This window comes from Dermacentor silvarum, chromosome 1 (genome assembly GCF_013339745.2).
Source record: "Dermacentor silvarum isolate Dsil-2018 chromosome 1, BIME_Dsil_1.4, whole genome shotgun sequence".
Taxonomy (NCBI): domain Eukaryota; kingdom Metazoa; phylum Arthropoda; class Arachnida; order Ixodida; family Ixodidae; genus Dermacentor; species Dermacentor silvarum.
In genome coordinates this window covers 363,200,761-363,214,414 of record NC_051154.1, presented here as the reverse complement: position 1 = coordinate 363,214,414, position 13,654 = coordinate 363,200,761, and the positions used below count along the sequence as shown (strand labels likewise).

General features: G+C 45.6%; 1 non-coding gene across 1 annotated transcript; it reads right to left on the bottom strand.

The window, feature by feature from the left end:
- Positions 1-4,350: 4,350 nt before the first annotated feature.
- Trnaf-gaa (transfer RNA phenylalanine (anticodon GAA)) lies at positions 4,351-4,425 on the bottom strand. Its single transcript has one exon. It is a non-coding gene; the product is annotated as a tRNA-Phe (tRNA).
- Positions 4,426-13,654: the final 9,229 nt, after the last annotated feature.

Below are 13,654 nucleotides of genomic sequence, written 5' to 3'. Positions count from 1 at the left end.
TTTTGGCGGATCCCTTGAGGCCAACTAGACACAGTAACAGTGTCTCGCAAGACACAACGGCGAACCTCACTCTGGTTGGAGGCAGGATCTCGGCTACGTGGTGCAACACGGGTGAAAATCTGGGTAGCGACCACAGAATAATTGACATAGTCATAGAGGACGGTCCTCAAGTGGCTCGCACGAAGAAGCTAGAAACTGTGAATTGGCATGCTTTCAGGGAGAGTCGGTCCGGCCAGGATGGCATAGAAGACATAGATGAATGGAGCAGGGGAGTTATTCAATCGGTCCACGATGCAACTGAGGAAATCGAGGTGGATGAGAACCAGGAACGGGTTGACAGACACATGATAAACCTGTGGCGCAAAAAGCACGAGCTCAACTTGAGGCTCGCGCAGAAAAGAGGCGATAGAAATCTCCGCAGGCAGTTGGCTGTGTTGAATAAGGAGATAGAAGAATACGCTTTGACCCTCACCAAGCAGAACTGGAGCAGCATTTGTGACCAAATGGACCACAAAATTGGTAGTGCAAGGACCTGGCATCTGCTGCGGCACTTGCTAGACCCGGACAAATCCAAGCTAGAGGCTAGGCAGCAGCTACAAAAGCTGGTTTACAAATATGAAGGAACGACCGATGAGCTCATCGCTGAGGTCAGGGATAGATATCTCAGCTGTGTGGGGTCTGGGTCCCTGCCCGAGTAATCGGGTTTAGGGAACCCAGATCTTGACAGCCCGATCACGGTAGGTGAGGTCAGGGCCGAGATAAACCGTATGAGGACGAAGACGGCTGCAGGGCCGGATAGGATAAATAATAAGATGCTCAGAAATCTGGACGATATGTCGGTCAGAAATCTGACAGCGTACATGCAGGACTGTTGGGACAGAGGGCAGCTTCCGCCGGCGTGGAAGGATGCCAACCTCGTCTTCATTCCAAAGCCTGGAAAGAAACCTAGTTTTGAACATCTAAGTCCCATTTCACTTACTTCGTGCGTGGGCAAATCAATGGAACATGTTATTCAGAGCAGGCTGAATAGGTTTCTGGAAGATCAGGGACTGTACCCCGACACCATGATTGGTTTTAGGTCTCATCTATCGGCATGCGACATCCTGCTCCAGCTCAAAGAACAGGTGATAGACAACAAAACAGTAACCACCATGGTAGTGGTAGGATTAGATGTTTCTAAAGCATTCGATAATGTGAAGCATTCGGCCATATTGGAGAGTCTCGGAGCACTCAATCTGGGCACGAATACTTACAATTATGTAAAGAATTTTCTTACAAATAGAACGGAAACGATCAGCTTGGGAGGGCAGTCATTGGAAGGTAATAAACTGGGAAGCAAGGGTACGCCGCAGGGATCAGTTCTGTCTCCCACCTTGTTTAACGTCGTGATGATGGGTCTCCCCGAGAAGCTGGCAAGCATAGAAGGACTGAACCATACGCTATACGCGGACGATCTGACGCTATGGATGAACAGAGGCAATGATGGGCACATCGAAGTGACGCTGCAGAGGGCAATCAAAGCTATCGAGGAATATCTGGAGCCGATTGGCCTCAGGTGCTCGGCGGAGAAGTCGGAGGTCCTTTTCCTAACATCACAGGCGCGGCGACGGGGAAGGGGACAGGACCCGGGGCACGGCATCGAGCTGAGGGTAAACGGTAACATTATTCGCACAGTCGACAGTATCAGGGTCTTGGGTTTGCGGATTCAAGCAAACGGTAAAAACGCCGAGACGATCCAACGACTGGAAGCGAGTACCAGCCAGACGTGCCGATTACTCAAGCGAATAGCAAACAAACACGCGGGTATGAAGGAAGCGAACCTCCAAAGGTTAGTGCAATCTTTCGTAATTAGCAGGGTCGTATACGTAGCCCCCTACCTGAAATTCACCAAAGCAGAGAAAGACAAGGTCGAGATCATTATTAGGAAGGGGATCAAGACGGCTCTCGGTCTTCCCCCGAACACATCAACGAACAAAATCTTAAGTTTAGGGGTGTCGAACACCCTAGGCGAGCTCATTGAAGCGGCGACAGTATCGCAATATCAGAGACTGCTACGCACTCAGACTGGTAGAAGGATCCTGGAGCGGCTGGGGTTCGAGCCCCAAGCATGTTCCAAGCAGACAGGCAAAGCCCCACCGCGAGTCAGGGACAAGCTGAGAATACTCCCGTTGCCCAAGAATATGCACCCGGTGCATCACGAGAGCAGGCGAAGGGACAGAGTTGAGGCGCTGCAGAAAAGGCTGGAAGGCAGGCAGGATGTGATATACACGGACGCGGCCGAATACAAGCAAGTCAAAGTATACGCAGCCGTAATTACACGCGAAAACGGAGGCCCTATCTCGTGCTGCAGCGTCAGACATTTAGGAGCAATGGAGGCGGAAGAAGTCGCCATTGCGCTGGCTTTGACTCAAAAGAATGTGAGAGTTATTGTTAGTGATTCCAAATCTGCAATCAGAAATTTTGATGCGGGCAGGATTTCCGCTGCAGCTGTACACATATTAGCCGTCCGACAGCCCCCGGCGGAGCAGGTTTCGCTAATCTGGACACCGGCTCATCAGGGTTTGCGAGGGAACGAGATGGCGCACGCGCTGGCCCGAGGTCTCACTTTCCGGGATTCCAGCGCGGGCTCGACAACACCCCCAAGCGAGGAACCCCTACAGACCGCTGACGATCTGAGCACTTTTCAAGAAATTCTTAATCATTATAAGCTGGGGCGTAAGACTTACTCGAGAGCGGATAAGAACCTTACCAAAAGCGAGGAAGTTATGTGGAGGAAACTGCAAACAGGGGTATTTCCGAACCCACAACTGTTGAGCAAATGGCATCCCTCGGTGTATAGCCCTCGGTGTACGCATTGTAATGGTATAGCGGACTTAGTCCACATGGTTCGGACCTGTCCTAGCTTTGATGAGCCAGATAGATGCAGAGAATCCTGGGAGTCCTTGCTACTCAACGAAGAAGAAAATGCACAACGGCAAGTCATCGGTCTCGCCCTGACCGCCGCCGCGTCCCAAGGGATCCCGGTCGACGGTTAGGGAGGATGAGTGTGGGTTTAGGCTGAAGCCTCTACCCCGTCATCTAGTTGACGGGTGCAAATAAAGTCTCTTCTCTCTCTTTCTGTACAGATAACAGCCCACAGTTTAGCAGCCAAGAGTTTATTATTTTTGCCAAGCGTTACGACTTCAAACATGTGACATCAAGCCCGCAGTATCCTCAATCAAACGGGCTCGCAGAATAGGGTGTACAGGTGGTGAAACGTATTCTAAAGAAAACAAAGGCAGAAGTCGATATGAACGCTGTCACAGCCAGCAAGAGCACTCCTAGAGGGTCCAGGCACACTCCTAGAGGGTCCAGCACAGCTGTGTGCTAGAGCCAAAGCGGCATGCCTAAGATCATGGCACCTCAGTTGCAGAAGCGAGTTTCTGTTAGTCTACATTCAAGCAGTGACTTCAAAGCACGTTTGCCATTAGTGGCTCAGTAGTGACGCTTTACCTCTGCATTCATTCTCATGGTTGTACCAGTGTTACAGCTCTCAACCAGGTTCAAGTTTAACTCGACTTATGCGTGATATGAATGGAATAACCATGAGGATTTAGTTTTTTACATAGTCATGATGTTCGAAAGTAAACATGTGCCATATTCACTGTTGGAAGAAAAAAATATAAAACATGTATACTTCGCATTCAAATAAAATAAATCTCGAGCCCCAACTTTTTGTATGTGCTCCTTCACTTAGGTTGAAAGAACTTGGACACCCGCAGTCTGGCCCACTAACATGTATGACATCCTACTATAGTTACAAGAATACAATTGCTCTAGTACTCACCCAGCCTGTGCCAATTGTGTCTCTGAGTGCTGGATATTCTAGCACCAGTGCTCTTGAAGCTGCTTCGTAAAGGCTTCCTGGGTAGCTGTAGAAACAGCAAAAGTTAGAAACATATACCGATTTAAACACTTACATATACATGCCTACTTAAAGGGAAACTGAGACATCCACCCAAATGTAGCAATTTGCTACAATGGAAACCCAACCGGGCTCCTCGGAAGAAAGCCTCGCAGTTGAAGAGAAATTCGTCCTGGTCCGGGACTCGAACCCGGGACCACCGCCTTTCGGGGCAGCCGCTCTACCGTCTGAGCTAACCAGGCGGCTAGCAGATGGCAGGGCGAAGTCGAATTTGTCGAAAACTCGAAGCAAAGGCAAGTGTATGACGTAATAGTTCAGCAGAAATCCGCTAGGTGGAGATAAGTAATTAAAGGGAAACTGAGACATCCACCCAAATGTAGCAATTTGCTACAATGGGATCCCAAACCCTGTTCCTCGAAAGAAAGCCTCGCAGTTGAAGAAAAATTCGTCCTGGTCCGGGACTCGAACCCGGGACCACCGCCTTTTCGGGGCAGCCGCTCTACCATCTGAGCTAACCAGGCGGCTAGCAGATGGCAGGGCGAAGTCGAATTTGTCGACAACTCGAAGCAAAGGCTAGTGTATGACGTAATAGTTCAGCGGAAATCCGCTAGGTGGAGATAAGTAATTAAAGGGAAACTGAGACAACCACCCAAATGTAGGAATCTGCTACAACGGATGTCTCGTTTCCCTTTAATTACTTATTTCCACCTAGCGGATTTCCGCTGAACTATTACGTCATACACTTGCCTTTGATTCGAGTTGTCGACAAATTCGACTTCGCCCTGCCATCTGCTAGCCGCCTGGTTAGCTCAGATGGTAGAGCGGCTGCCCCGGAAAGACGGTGGTCTCGGGTTCGAGTCCCGGACCAGGACGAATTTTTCTTCAACTGCGAGGCTTTCTTTCGAGGAACCCGGTTGGGTTTCCATTGTAGCAAATTGCTACATTTGGGTGGATGTCTCAGTTTCCCTTTAATTACTTATCTCCACCTAGCGGATTTCCGCTGAACTATTACGTCATACATGCCTACTTACACTGTTATAGTCATCACATGATTAGCAATCCATCCAACAATGCAAGATTTTGTTTTGCTGGACGCTTTCCCAGGTTCAGTTCTTTCAATTGCATCTTTAATACCCAAAGGCACAGGCGGCACCCTATATTCGCCGTCAGTGCAGGTAAGCTGCCGACTGGGTTGTTGCCTATTGCTATCGCCATTCTCCAGGCAGGCTACCTCCAGGTACCACCGTCACTTTGTCACTTGTGCTGAAAACAAAGAAGCTAGTCAGTGATGCATAAGTTTTCTAACATCAGTGTAAATTTGCAATTTGGCTACTAACCTCCTGTCCATTTGCAAGTTTTCATTGCACACAAGCCTAATTTTGTCTTTATCTGAGAAGACATGGCCAGCTGGCGGGTCTATATACTCCTCATATCGGGATTGTAGAGCTGAAAGGAATTGAGATGTTCACATTCGCATAATTTTACCAAAATAAGCATAGTACCTGAAATATGCAGCAACTATCAAGTGTTCCTTCCAATACTACACTGGAATTGGCTTTCCTCGTTGTGCTTGATATCATCTTGGTGCAGTCAGCACCATGAAGCAACTCTTAATGTATTCATTTAAAGTGTCAGTAATTTCTCTTCTTGCCATGCAGTATTTTAAATTTAAAATTTCTGAAATGCTGACTGAGATTTCACTGTTTTATAACATGCAGAACCAAACAAAAAAATTTAAGTGTTCCTTGACCAGCAGAAAGTAATCACTGTGGTGTACCAAAAACAACTTTCATGGTATACACCACCTACAAATTTACCCTGATGGCAAAGGCCTGCACGCAATTTACCTACACGGCTATATTTTTGCACCGTCAAGGTACCATTTAGGCTGCTTTGTTTGCACCGTAAGGCTGCAGCACATTTTTCAACCTCTCTTTCATTAAACATTCTCCTCTACAGTGTATCACAATGTGTAGTTATTGGGACATTGAAACTGCTTATGTAACTATCAAACGATTGCTTAAATTGGTTTAAATGAATGCATATACTCCGTAGTTTACTGCTTTCTGCTGAACACGAGGAGTGTAGAATACAACAGCATGCCAGGCATGTTCATTAACCTCCTAGAAGAAGAGTGCTACCCCTTTTCTAAAGCCTGACGCCAGCTGTGACATAAAATGTGAATTCCCCGTTTACAATATGGCAGTGGATTGCTTATAAGAGTCTACGAAGTTATTCCAGGCATTGTAAATTAGTTTTCTACAGCAAATAATATTTCACGCAACGCAAAAAAAAAATTAGTGGGGTTTTACGTGTCAAAACCACCACCTGATTATGAGGCACGCTGTAGTGGGCGACTCCGGAAATTCGGACCACCTGGGGTTCATTAACGTGCACCTAAACCTAAGTATACACCGGTGTCTTCGCATGTGAATGGGCCCTTACCCCCGCCGTGTCTCGGTGCATAGCCTTCTCGATAGTATGACGATCAAGCGCGCTGCCGAACTCGTGGCAAGTGCAAGCCGATCCACGCCAGCCTACCGTCGCGACAAAGCCAGCGCGAACAGCAGCATAGCGCGGTCGGGCGCCGCCGACGCGGAGACAGAAGATGGTATACATCTGCGGTCAGCGCCGCCGTGGCATCGTGCTCGCTTCGCTGGCCGACATCACCAGCGAAAAAAAGATATTTAAAAAGAGCGAGCGCATGCATGATGAAACTGTTGAAGCATGTGCGACAAAGAGAACATTGTCAGGGCTCCTAAGGCCACTGGCATGGTGTATGTAGTACCTCGATGTGCTTCAGTATGAAGAAAGAAAAACAACATACCTCAATCCGGCATGTAGGCAAAATCTGTCCTCTTCAAGGCTTCGAAAAGATCGGCCTGCGTCTGTCCATGAGCAGAAAGTACCTTCTTGCGGTCTCGGAAGGACACCAAATATTCAAATTGTGGCGGCTCCATGAAAACACGAGCACGTGGGCGCGAGAGAAACGCAGCACGTACAAAAATAAACGCAACGCTGACAGAGTGACACGCCGCCCTCGCCTCTGCTAGTAGCCCGTGGATGGATGGATGGATGGATGGATGGATGGATCAGGCTGAACCCTTTAAATCGGGCGGTGGCATACGCCACCTAGCCATGACTATTAACATATTTTGTACTTTGTGGTGGGTGAAATTTCACCCCTGCCTTGATTTTGGCCACCAATCAGATAACCTCCATCTGTCCTTCTCAGGGCAACTCGGGCAACTCTCTCAAACAACTGCGCTCTCTGTTGGTGAAGTTGCGAATCTTGAAGGCCATGTTTTGCTGGTTCTCGGCAGCGGAAGCAATCTCGGGCGCGATAATCGTTTTGGCTTTGAACACCACAAACGAAGTTAGAGATGACAATAACAAAAAAGACAATAAAATAATAGTTTGTCTGTTGTGTTCCAGCGTTTTCAGTTTTCAGTGATGTAACAACGCGGTGAACTTTTTCTTTTTTTCTGTTTGTGCTTCGAAGCTGGCATCGGTATGGATAGCATCGGTATCCATTGCTCGCGGGTACATGTGGACTTTGACGAGCTCGCCTTCTAACGCGCTGGCCGTGTGTGATCTACATCGAGCCCAGAATATTGCCCAGCAGCTGTGCGCCGTAAGTGCCGTGAGTGAACATGTTACACACATGCCCACGATGTGCGTTCTCGTCAACGAAGTTCTGCAAGGTCGTCTGGCACATAAGAGACCATCGCCACGACAGTAGTTTTTCTATTATGTGCGGTGTGGATGGGTGCGCGAAGACCTACAATGAGTTCGAATCTTATCGGAGGCATATTTATCGTGTGCATGGAAACTATATGGACTTGGACGAGACGAAGCAAGAAGCCGGCGTCGAACAAATGGTCCTCGAAGAATCGTCGGTGGGTGCTGCAGCAAGCTTCGCTGCGCACAAAGACGCGATAAGTGACAACACTGAAATGTTTTCATCGGGCTGTTCGTCGAATAAGACCGAAGGCGAATGTGACGCGGACTCTGATCCCGCTATTCGAGTGACTACAATCAACGACCTCGCGCTGAAGATCAAGAAACAGCTGTGTTTACTTTTTTTTCGTGTTGCTGAAGTGCACAAGCTACCACATTCTACGACAGAAAGTGTGTTCAATGACTTCAAGGTTACCTTTCTCGACATAATTCGGGCGTTCGCTTCTGTCGTCGAACATCGCCCTGGAGTCAGCTGGAACCGAGTTGTGCAAGTTACTCGCTGGTGAATTCGTAGATGACATTTTTCAAGCAGCAAGTAGTAAATATAAGCGAGAGCTATTCGCCCAGCGCCACCTGCCCTATGTTAAGTCCGAAGCACGTGACCTTGGTGCTGGTGAGACGTTTCAGTTTGTTCCTATAAGTGGTGTCTTGCGAAACCTTATGTCGTCTGAGAGTTTCTGCGACCACATCGAGCAAGACTTATCGATAGGAGTGTGTTCACCACTAGTGTGCAATTTAAGTGATGGCTGCTTATACAAGGAAAAGTTGCACGCACTCTTGAGGATGGCGCGCAGTATACGCTGTTTCTTGTGCTATACAGTGACAAAGTGGAGATCGTGAACCCACTGGGGTCAATACGGGGGATTCACAAAATATTTGTTGTGTATTTCAGTGTGTTAAACATCCATGCCAAGTACAGATCACAGCTAAGCTCTATCCATGTAGTGCTAATTGCACCGTATAAACTTGTAATCAAGCATGGAATCGATGTTATCGTGAAGCCCGTTGTTGATGATGTATCAGCTTTATGGATGACTGGTTTCACTATTTGGAAGAACTCTGTTGCAGTAAAGGTGAAAGCAATCCTTGTAGCCTTTTGTGGTGATAACCTTTCAATGAATAGACTTGGCGGATTTACTTGTTCTTAGAGCCTTGGTCATCCATGCAGGTTTTGTACTGCACCAAGGTCAGCGTTTAACATTGCCTTTCACGAGAGCGACGTTCAGATTCGAAATTTGCCCCTGCACAAAAACCATGTTGCAAGTGCAAAGATAAATAAACCACTAAGCACAGCTCTCTATGGCGTTAAAGATGAATCTCCACTCACAGATATTACGTATTTCAATGTGACATTGCAACTTCCACCGGACTTGATGCACGATGTGCTTGAGGGAGCCATCCCACATGTATTAAGGCACACTTTGCAAGGCCTGCTCAGTTGTGGGGTAATTAGGTACTCGGACCTTGATCGCATCCGCACATTCACTTTTGGTGCCCACGACAAAAAGAAACCTGAAGAAGTGGTGAAATCCTTTATTAGTGGACAAAGTGCATACAAGGGTACAGTTTCTCAGAAGTGGTGCCTTTTCAGATTTTTCCCTTATGTTTGGAGATATTGTTCCTGGACAGAACGAGCACTGGGAAGTATACCTACTTCTTAGAAGTATTGTAGACATTACATTTGCTGACGTCATTCCTCATGACCATCTAGCATATCTGCAAGATGAAATTCGATTTTTGTATCTTCCTTTGCTGCTCTATACCCAGGCGCAGTAATTCCGAAGCTGCATTTTATGTTACATTACCCACGGCTGATTGGCGAACTTGGCCCATTAAAGCAGTATTGGTGCATGCGATATGAAGCCAAGCACCAGTATATGAAAACTATTGCACGACGCAACCAAAATTTCATAAATATATGCAAGCCTATCGCAGAAGGGCACCAGCTACTGCAGAGCTTTGAATTATCCAACTTGTAATTGCACAGGGGCAAACAGACTACAAAATCCAGACCGCTGAAGCAAGAGGACTTGTGCTCATGCATGTGTGAAGTTGTCACTCCTGACATCCCAGTGTGGGAAGTTGGATCTGCCATGGTGGAAAACTTGAGCTTCAAAGTGTTGGATGTAGTTATCTTGGAGAAACACCAGCTGCCACTTTTTGGACAAATAAGAAGGCTGTATATCTACTGCGGGAGCCTTTTCTTACTTGTAGATGTGCTCACGAAGATCACATTTAATCGTAACTGCTTGTCATATGTTGTTCACAATACAGACGAGCAAAAATTTGTACAGCCCTTCAACCTTCCATCACTACAAGTTCTTGACCTCTATTTCGGAGCCGAGCTGGTGCTAAGGCCAGAAATTATGGTTGATGAATGATGTGCAAAATGTTGTGTGGTTTTAGGCTTATTATTTTGTTGTGAAATAGATCGACACCATATTTTTTTCTTGTATTTGTCTTTTACTGTCCGTTGTCTCGCTTTGTCGTGCTGTCTGTATTACATTTGTCTTTTACTGTACCTAGTGTGTACCTGATCTGCTCTGTTTGTCACCCAGATTTCTTAATTGTTTTCATTTTATCAGTGCTATTAGTCTCCCCCCACTGCAATGCTCTTAAGAGCGCATGTCGCTTTGTCATAATAAATGCACTAGCAGCCACTGCATTGATGTGGTATATATACCGATTTCAACTTATGCATGTCGTTGCTGTGTTTACTTATTAGCATCTAAATTGGTTGTTCATCAGCCATGAAAGAATGTCGCCTACTCCATACTAACAAAAATATCCATTGGAGTTCTGTTCACAAAGCAGTAATTCATGCTGTTTAAAATTCTATGGTAGCAATGCAACAGTTAATCGCTAACTTTTGACTACCTGATGTGCACTCTGTTCTTAAAAAACTGGCATCCTTGTCTTCTACCTGAATCGAAATATGGCCAATGTGCCTACAATTTGGTCCATCAACTTGGAACAGAACACTGCATCCACTGAGCAACTGTATCTGGCATGTTTGCATAAGGAGCTATTAAAAAGCACAGCTGTGGAAATTTGCATCTGCGTTCTTTTAGATTTTCTTACCTTGATTTACATATCGCTTGTTCTTGTAATGAGTGCTAAGAGAAGGGGGCATGTTGACAACAGATGTTAAGACAAGACCGCTTCTTACTGGTGATGACTCTTGTGTGGTGCCTAAACAAACACAGAAACAGCTGCTGAAAATAATGATTTGTAACTGATATTGGCATAAACTACACACAAAATTTTGGATTTGTCATAAAAACTTATCTGCAATGTATTTAAAGAGCCATATTTTGTTCATCACTGTAAACACATCGTATTATTAAAATACTCAAAATTAACACTTCGCAGTTATACGCTTGTCACTAACTTGCGAGTCCATCCTAGCTTTTTCGGAAGTATACAGGAATGCTGCATTGCTTCGGAAAGGGACTTACATACCAAGTGTAGCTCAACTAAAAAATTAATTTTATATCGAGTTTTTACTGCAGTGGCAGCATTCATATTTTTTGCCGTTATCAAACTGCAAGTTCTGAGGAGAAGGGAGGGGTTAGAGTGAAATAATGCAATCACAGACGGGCCGTGAACCTCTCTGATATAAGTGTGAACGAGCGGACAGCAAAAGCGCGAATTGCCGGTTTCATTATCTTTTGTGCATAAATGCGGCTGTAATACTATTACATAGCAGGATTCATGTTGGTTCCCGATCATTTAATTTTTCACGATATCTATACGAAGATTCAACTTAGTTTCAACAAGGCCTGGACAAGCACAGTAACTTGATCAAAAAGACGTTACTTTTACGAGCTTTATAGGCTCCCGATCACAACCAGCTGCTCAGTTCCGTGAAAAATTTGCAGGGGGGGAGGTAGGGGTCTGAATGAGGAAAGGGAAGACGCTGCTTCTACAACCCTTAAAGGTAGCACGCTCAGCGTCTGGGGGAATGGAATTGAGTGAAAAGGGGCAGAGAAAAATAGAGACGCTGTGGAAGATGGCTTTCAAAATTTTGACTACTTGGCGTTCTTTATGGGCACTCACATAGCATAGTATGCAAATTGCCCAAGAAAAAGCAACATGATGGCATAACCCCCGCTTCCCCTGCAATATGGAAACGTTATTATACTACTGCTGCAGCTCGTACCATCTCGTTGCTGACATTCAACTAGTGGAAGGGGCACACTAGCCTCCTCTTTTGTCTATTCGTTGGTATGTATAGTTGCGCGTGTATTTCGTTACTTTTTACTACTTCGCTTTCACAATAGCATAAAGGGTGCTTTGACATAGCGGCCTCTTAATTTTTGTGTGATTTTGTGAATAATTTAGCGGACATTGTCCTGGTCGGCTGGCACGCTAAAAAGCGATATTTCGATATAATCCTATTTACTAACTTAGCACACATATGTAGTAACACAGATTATGTACGTATTGAGTAGTGAGCAGGTAGCAAACCGTTATTAATGGTTCAAAGGAGGTGGAACCGTAGCAGTTGCACTTTGCATGTAGCTACTAAGTATTTGGTAATATAGACAGGAAAAGGTTAGTAATGACTCAAGAGAGGTATACATAGTAACCGTTGCAGCTATTATACCTTGTTGCATGCAGGTAGTAACTTAATTATTGTAAGTAGTAAACAGGTAGCAAAAAAGTAGTAACGGTTGAAGAGGGGTAGTAACAATTGCAGTTGCTACTTCTTTCCTTGCAGGTAGTAACTGCTTACTAATGTAGGTAGCAAACTGATAACAAAAAGGTAGTAACAGTTCAAGAGAGGTAGTAACAGTTGCAGTTGCTACCTCTTTGCATGCCGGTAGTAACTGTTTACTATTTGTAGGTAGTAAACAGGTAGGAAGAAGTTAGTAAATGTCCAAGAAAGGTAGCAACCGCTGCCGTTACTACCAATTTCCTTTCTGTTACTACCTTTTTACAAAGTTTTTTTAAGAGTGTAGATGGTGGTTGAGCTCGCTCTATGAGGGAGGAGACAGTTGAGCGCGCTAGACCAGCCGTGCTGCCCGTAGCGCTGATGCGAGCGCGCTTTGTTGGAGGTTACTTGAGGCGGGTCCCGAGACTAGAAGAAGGCTTGTGGTTTCGTGTGCGCTGTGTTCTCGCACGCCTAGCGTCGGATGTCGCGTAGTTCAAACTAAAGTCAGCACGAAGCGTTTCGCTCGCCGCTGCGGGCACAGTTCATCACGCCAGCGTTGTGACGGCAAGTTTCCGCGCCCTTTCAGTGAGACTTGTTCATTTTGCACAATGCTTGGTAAAATATTTAGTAAAAGAATAACTTCTGCAATATTACGTAGCCGATAAAATGACTAACCTTACTTCGTGGAGCTGCTGCCTAAACATTTGATATCGCTATCGAAGCTTCGTATTTCAGGCAAAACTGCGACTTTTTTTCTATAAACACTGATCTCGCGGTTACACTGAGGTGCCTCTTTACCAGTCATAATATTTTGATGCCTCAAGCATAATTTCATACTCATCAAACGGGTCATCGCATCAGATTGTGTGCCTCCGCAGTGGCATCACCCCCATAGTCTCTGCACATCTACACAAACGTGTAGTCGCCGGGTTCTCAGTGACCCTGTACAGCACGCCAACGTCACCGTCGTCTAACAAATTGCCCAAGGCAACACCATAGTACGGGAAAGAACTTAAAAATCTGCACCTATCTTAAAATATTCAATGTTAAAGCCCCATCAATTGTGTTAGGGTACGGTCCCGGAGCTCATCAAACAATGTTAAAGAAAAGAATACGTGTTTAATGGCATTGTAGGAACTTTATTTTTCTGAAATCAGCTTTTTCCCAGGATTTAAGCTAGCGCAAATTCACAGTGTGGACTTCCGGAGATGCGGAACATGCAAAAATTAAATAAATATTCCTAAACTTGAAAATAAAGGGTTCTCTATACGAATATATTTACTTTACATCAGTGGGGTGCTCCTACACTCGTATAGAGTAACATCAAAAAGAAACTAAGCTGAATGTAAATC